Source organism: Suricata suricatta, chromosome 7, assembly GCF_006229205.1.
Source record: "Suricata suricatta isolate VVHF042 chromosome 7, meerkat_22Aug2017_6uvM2_HiC, whole genome shotgun sequence".
In the NCBI taxonomy this organism is placed as follows: domain Eukaryota; kingdom Metazoa; phylum Chordata; class Mammalia; order Carnivora; family Herpestidae; genus Suricata; species Suricata suricatta.
In genome coordinates, this window is record NC_043706.1 from 30,727,419 (window position 1) to 30,734,526 (window position 7,108).

General features: G+C 41.4%; 1 non-coding gene across 1 annotated transcript; it reads left to right on the forward strand.

The window, feature by feature from the left end:
• The first annotated feature begins 1,408 nt into the window (after positions 1–1,408).
• LOC115297299 lies at positions 1,409–1,516 on the forward strand. Its single transcript, XR_003911393.1, has one exon. It is a non-coding gene; the product is annotated as a U6 spliceosomal RNA (small nuclear RNA).
• Positions 1,517–7,108: the final 5,592 nt, after the last annotated feature.

Consider the following 7,108-nt stretch of genomic DNA (forward strand, 5'->3'; position numbering starts at 1 on the left):
ACATCAAAAAGGTGGTGAAGCAGGCATCAGAGGGCCACCAAGGGTATCCTGTGCTACACTGAGGACCAGGTTGCTTCCTGCAACACTAACAGTGACACCCATTCTTCCATCTTTGATACTGGGCATGCTGGCATTGCCCTCAATGACCACATTGTCAGGCTCATAAATTTGGCTTCAGCAACTGGGTGGCGGACCTTACTGTCCACATAGCTTCCAAAGAGCAAGAGATCCCTCCCTGGACCACTAGCCCCACCAGCACCAGTGGGAACACAAAAGGAATAGAGAAGTCCTTAGCTGTTGGGAAGTCCTTGCCCCAACTCATTCCCCAGCATACTGAGAATCTCCCAACCTTGAAACAGTTTCCATCCCAGACCCCATAAAGAAGGGGAAGACCTTAAGGAGCCCTCCTTTCTTATGTACCATCAGTAAAGTACACTGTACCCAGCACTCCAATAAAGATATACTCAATTGAAAAATGGCTGTTAAAAGACTTGCACACTTGGACTCATTCATCCCAGAATCCAGCACAGAACTAGCCAATTGAGAAGCATCCAGACTTTATAAGATGGAGGATCATTTTCTTATTCTTAAAGCATCAGCCTAAGGGGCAGACATCTAATCTAACATATATCTAGGAGTCTGCCGACATATTCTTCAGGGACAGAGGCTGGTAGGAGCTATTGCAACACTCTCCCTCTGTCTTGATCCAGCTGGTGGGTGACATTTTTATATTCTCCCTCTGCCATGCTCCAAAGTTCTAGTATCTCCTAGAGGGAGATTTTATATGTGTCTGTTGCCTCAGTTTTTGAGACTACTGACCTGGGGGTATTCCTTGATTATCTGGCTATGGTGACCAAATTGGGGGTCGGGGGGCTGCATTCTTTGACCCCATGAGACTATAACAATTAGGGAGAAAGTTCTTGGATGGTTACTGACTCAAGGATGCTGCCCAGACAGTGGACTGAACATACCCTGAGTCTGTCTGTGAAAGAAGCCCATTTGTTTGTCATGCAGATTCAGCCTGAGGGGCAGCATTCAGTTTGGGAAGATATCTAGGATCGTATAGAGATGTTTCAAGGAACATAGGCTGGTGTGCATTATCATTGGGCTCTCCCACTGCCCAGCTCTAACTAGCCAGTGTCTCCCAGAAAGGAGTTTCTACACAGCATGACAACTTTAGCAACTGCTACCCAAAGGGCACAACCAGATGTCTGGCTCTGCTGGCCAGAAGGACTTGTGTTTGCAGTCCCACAACACTGAATATATTTGGCTCTTTAGAAGCTTCTGCTTGGGGGTCTGGCTTCCAAACTGAATCTTGGAGTTGACTAAGATTCTCCCATATAGGACACTGACAGGTTTTGGCATACCATAAGCTACTACAAGCCACTGAAAATAAAGCAAGTTGTGGTTGCTTTGGCAGCACATATACTAAAATTGGAACAATATAGAGAAGAGTAGCATGGCCGTTGAACAAGAATGAAAATAAAATAGTTGCTTAGATAATCACAAAAGTCTGAGAGTCAACTAAGAGCTAAAGCAAGGTTGAAAAATAAAGTGCATCTCCTACACAACGCCACTCCTTCAATACTAGGAGAGGTAACTATTTTATCTAAGGCATAGAAATCAACACACAGTCAAGCAAAATGAAGAAACAGAAGAATCTGTTCCAAACAAAACACAAAATAAAACCTCAGGGGAAAAAATCCTTAATGGAGAGGACAGAAAAAATTTTTGAGATAAAGAGCTCAAAATGGTGGTCATTAAGGTGCTCACCAAACTCAGGCGAAGAATGGATAATGCAGGGAGAACTTCAACAAAGAAAAAAACTACCAAATAGAAGTCACAAAGCCGAAGAATGCAGTAACTGAACTAAAAAATACACTAAGAGGTTCACCAGTACATGAAACAGAAGAGAGAATCACTGAGTTCAAAGACATGGCAGAACAGTTCGCCAAATCAGGTCATCAAAAATGAAAAATAATTTAAAAATTATAAGTAGGCCTATCATAAAATTCAGCAGTTCCACTCTGGGTATATCACTAGAGGAAATGAAAACATGGTTTTGAAGACATATTTGCGCTCTTATGTTTATTGCAAAATTATTCACAATAGCTAAGATATAGACACAGCCTAAGTGTTCATTGATGAATGAGTAGATATAGAAAATGTGGTATATATTCAATGGAATATTATTCAGCCATAAAAAATGATATCTCCATATATGACCAACATGGATGTTTTAAGATATTAAGCTAATTGAAATTTGTCAGACAGGGTAAGACAAATACCATATGATCTCACTTACATGTGGAAGAACAAAACAAACAAACAAAACATCCAAGCTGATATTATAGAGAAAAGATTGGTGATGGCCAGAGAAGGTGGGTTAAATGGATTATGGGGGTGTTAAAAGATATTAACTTCCAGTAATAAAAAAATAAATAAATAACAAGGTTTTAATGTATTGCATGCTAGCTATAGTTCATAATACAGTATTGCATATTTAAAAGGTAAGGAAGTATAAATTTTAAAGTGTTTTTAATGTTTATTTATTTTGAGAGAGCTCACGTGAGCAGGGAAGGGGCAGAGAGAAGGAGAGAGAGAATCCCAAGCAGGCTCCATGCTCAGCACAGAGCCCAACACAGAGCTCCATCTTACCAACTGTAAGATCATGACCTGAGCCAAAATCAAGAGTCAGATGCTTAACCAACTGAGCCACCCAGGCGCCCCCAAATTTTAAAGTTCTCATCACAAGAATAAAAAGTTTGTAATTATCTATGTTGACAGATGTTACTAGACTTACTATCGTTATTGTTTTTGCAATAGATACAGATATTGATCATTATGCTGTATACCTGAAACCAAGATAATGTTATATGTCAATTATACATCAATTATTATTTTTTTTATTTTTGAGAGACAGAGAGAGCACGAGCAGGGGAATGTCAGAGAGAGAGGGAGATACAGAATCCAAAGATAGGCTCCAGGCTCTGAGCTAGCTGTCAGCACAGAGCCCGACATGGGACTTAAACCCAGGAACTGCGAGATCATGACCTGAGACAAAGTCGAATGCTTAACTGACTGAGCCCCCCAGGCGCCCCCATATGTCAATTTTTTTAAGATAATAGTGTGAACAAGTATATACAAATAAATCAGATAACTTAGATAAGTTCCACTAATTCCTAGAAAGTCACAAAGTACTTGGGGTGCCTGGGTAGCTCAGTTGGTTAAGCGTCCGACTTCAGCTCAGGTCATGATCTCACAGTTCGTGAATTCAAGCCCCGCATCAGACTCTGTGCTGACAGCTCAGATCCTGGAGCCTGCTTCTGATTCTGTGTCTCCCTCTCTCTCTACCTCTTCCCCATGCACACTCTGTCTCTCTCTTTCTCAAAAATAAATAAACATTTTTTAAAAGTCACAAACTACCAAAACCAAATCAAGAAGAAATAACAATATGAAATAACCAAATTCTATAATGCTAAAGGTTTTCAGAAACATTCTCAGAATCTCTTCACTATTTACCAGGGGTGCACAGAGCTCTGCTGTGAAGGAAAATGGAAATGTTCAGATCAAAATATTCAGAGTAGGGAAGGACAACAGTGCCTTTCACTGAATTACTTGACACAGTGCAACTGATCTCCCCAAACCAACCCCGCAAAGTCAGTCATATCCTTCAATTTCCCCATTTGATATAGTAAGAACTCCCATATTAAGGATCCCCCAGTAACTGAGATAATTAGGAGAGAAATTCATCCTTTGCTAGGGTAGTCCAGACTCTCCAGTTGATCAAAAGATCTGTTGAGTAAACAAGGGCATAGAAAGATGCTTCTTTTCAGTGTCCAAGTGTCAGAAAGGATTCCTAGACTTACATTTAAGTTTAGATATAGGAAATCTACTGAAAGAAAGAGAATACAGAATTTGCCAGCTTACTGGATGATGCCTCAGTAAGAATGAGAAAGATGCAACAGACTATAAGAAACAAACTCCTGAAGAGCTAAAAGTGAGCCTTTCTTTCATGGTATCAATCTTCTTATAAACTTCTTAATGTCATGCATTTTTATTCAGTACCAGAAAAGAACAGGTACAGGTATGTGAATGGGTAGTGAGACGCAGTATTTGTCACTGATAACTTTGGAGAGCAACGCAAAATCCTATTCTGTGTGTGTGTGTGTGTGTGTGTGTGTGTGTGTGTTCAGGAAACTTTTTTTTTTATAGTTTATGGTCAACTTGGTTTCCATATAACACATAGTGCTCTTCCCCACAAGTGCCTTCCTCTATGACCATCACCTCTTTTCATCCTCCCCCCTCCCCATCAGCCCTCAGTTTGTTTGCAGTATTCAAGAGTCTCTCATGATTTGCTTCTCTCCCTCTCCCTAACTCTTTTTCCCCCCTCGTCCTCCCCATGGTCCTCTGTTAAGTTTTTCCTTGTTAGACTTATGAGTAAAAACTTATAATTATTTGTCTTTCTCTACCTGACTTATTTCACTTAGCACGACACACTCGAGTTCCATCCACATTGCCACGAATGGCAAGATTCATTCTTTCTCATTGCCATGTAGTATTCCATTGTATATATTAAACCACATCTTCTTGATCCAGAGTTGCAACATGGCTCTTGAATCAGTAGCAACGTAAATCGATGTGGCTCAAATTATCAGCTATTGCATTTAGAAAATTCTAAAATACAAAGCAAATTAGAGATGATTTATCAGATTTACCATTGGATAAATAGTAATAGGGTAAAGGGGGAGGAGAGAGCTGGTTAATTTAGCCCAGGCCCTGAAGCACTCACTCACTGTTGGGAAAACCTTCCTGTACTCATGCTGATGGCCAGCATATACTCCTATACTGGCCTCCAGCAGGGGACCGTTTACTGCCCAGACCCTGAGCTGGTGGTCAGCATGGCTCCTGTCTCTGTTTAAGTGTGAGCTCTATAGGTCCAGCCCCCTGGTTAATGCTGTGCTCTCCTTCCTTTCAAGTCCTGTCTCTCTGTTGAGAGAGTTGAGGCCACAGTTGAGACAATGGCCCTGTGTCTGCCTGGCCCAGAACCAAACACATTCACTAGCATACCAAACAATTTCAGATTCATTGTATTGAAATGGGTTCCCAAATGCATTTGGAAGGTTTTGCAATGCAGTTACTAATATGCTGGCTTCATAAGCATAATAGAAAGTGTCCTGTAAAATATAGTGACTAACTGGGGCGCACGGGTGGCTCAGTTGGATGAGCGTCCGACTTTGGCTCAGGTCACGATCTCACAGTTCATGGGTTCCAGCCCTGCGTAGGGCTTTGTGCTGACAGCTCGGAGCCTGGAGCCTGCTTCAGATTCTGTGTCTCCCTCTCTCTCTTCCCTTCCCCCACTCACACTGTCTCTGTCAAAAATGAATAAATGTTAAAAAAAAAAAAGCCTAAAAAATATAGAGTGACTAACTGAAAATTGCCTTCACAGTTGGAAGTATTAGTCTACATTCCTTTGATGTCTTTACTTATAGTTTGTTCTGATGTGTTTCACATCTTGTGTGAAGCTTTTTGGAGGACTGATCAAAGGCAATGTTACTATGTAAAATTTACATTAAAAACCTCAGAGAAACGGCTAACACATTTGATGGCTGTAGGAGAAGCTGTCCGGACATAGGAAGTAGTTATCAGACCAGGGATGTGGTTGAAGAGGAAGGAGGGTGACATAAACCTTTGCATAAACCACACTGAAGTGAAACCATGATACCTTGTTAAATACTTGTCTTTCCAGCTAACAAAGCAAAAATGGAGGCAGCGTCATTTGTCTCTGGCAGACTAAACCACAAAGGAGGCATACCCAGAAGTGTGGGGGCCGGCAGGGGCGGGGGAGGGACACTCCATTAACATCTCAGTTCAGTGAACGTGGTATATGAGACACTTAAATATGGAGCACTGTGTAGAATTTCTGAAGTTACCTGCCCACCCAGTCCCCATTGGGTCTCTTCTCTGCCTTTCTTCCTCTTCCATATGACTACACAGTCCCCCTGGGATCCTGGCCACAATCCAATCTTAGTTGAGCTCCCAAGCCCACATTTCACAATCCCTTCATTTATTTATTTATTTATTTATTTATTTATTTATTTATTTGTTTACTTACTTACTTGCTTACTTACTTACTTACTTACTTATTTAGAGAAATAGCATGTGAGCAGGGATGAGAAACAGAGGGAGAAAAAAAGAGAAAGAGAATGAGAATCTTAAGCAGGCTCCTTGCTCTGCACAGAGCCTGATGCAGGACTCCATCCCACAATTCTGGGAACATGGCATGAGCCAAAATCAAGAGTTAGACGCTCAACCAAATGAGTTACACAGGCACCCCTCAATCCTTTTATAGATCTTAGTCATTTCTATTTCTGATTTCCCTCCAACGTTTTCTTTTTTTACCCACTCACTTCATGTAACTAAAATAATTACCACTTTGTACCTCACAGACAAAGATGAGAAACAGGAACACTCCCCCAATCCAGCAAGCCTTAAATTCAAAACCCATGAACTGTGGCACTCAAACAAGCAGAGACAGGAGAGCCCTATTGAAGTTCACACTGTTTTCCCTAAAAAAGGAAACTTCCAGAAGAAATGTCCAGTCTGTAGGTAAAGCACAGCAGCTTTCCTGTTGGAACTCCTGGGGTTGGGTGCAAGCCTTGACCCTTTGGCTGCATTTAGCAATGGTCTCAGCACAGGAACTTCTCTGGGTTTTGATGAAACTGGATCGTTTTTTAGACATAAAGTGTTTTAATCTGTATAATTTCTAATCTGACTGAATAAAATTTAAGAATCTCCAGCTGAGCATGAAGTCTCCAAGAAGTGTCACCTCTTTAAATAACCCTTAGATAAATGACCCTAGAACTGACCAGGAGTGTTCATCCCTGCAAGCAGGCATGCAGGAACAAAATACTGGGTCAGATATGAAAAACAGAGAAATGAGGAACGGCTCTTTTCTACCCATAAGGTGCCACAGAGAAGAGCTACAAAAATGTAAGTCTCCACCTCAGGCTTCTCCTGGTGAAGCGCTGCCAGGAGGAGGCTGTTGACGGTTTAAGTGGCCAGGCACGTAATTCCTTCTTTAGAAGAATTATGTGGTCTAGTGCCT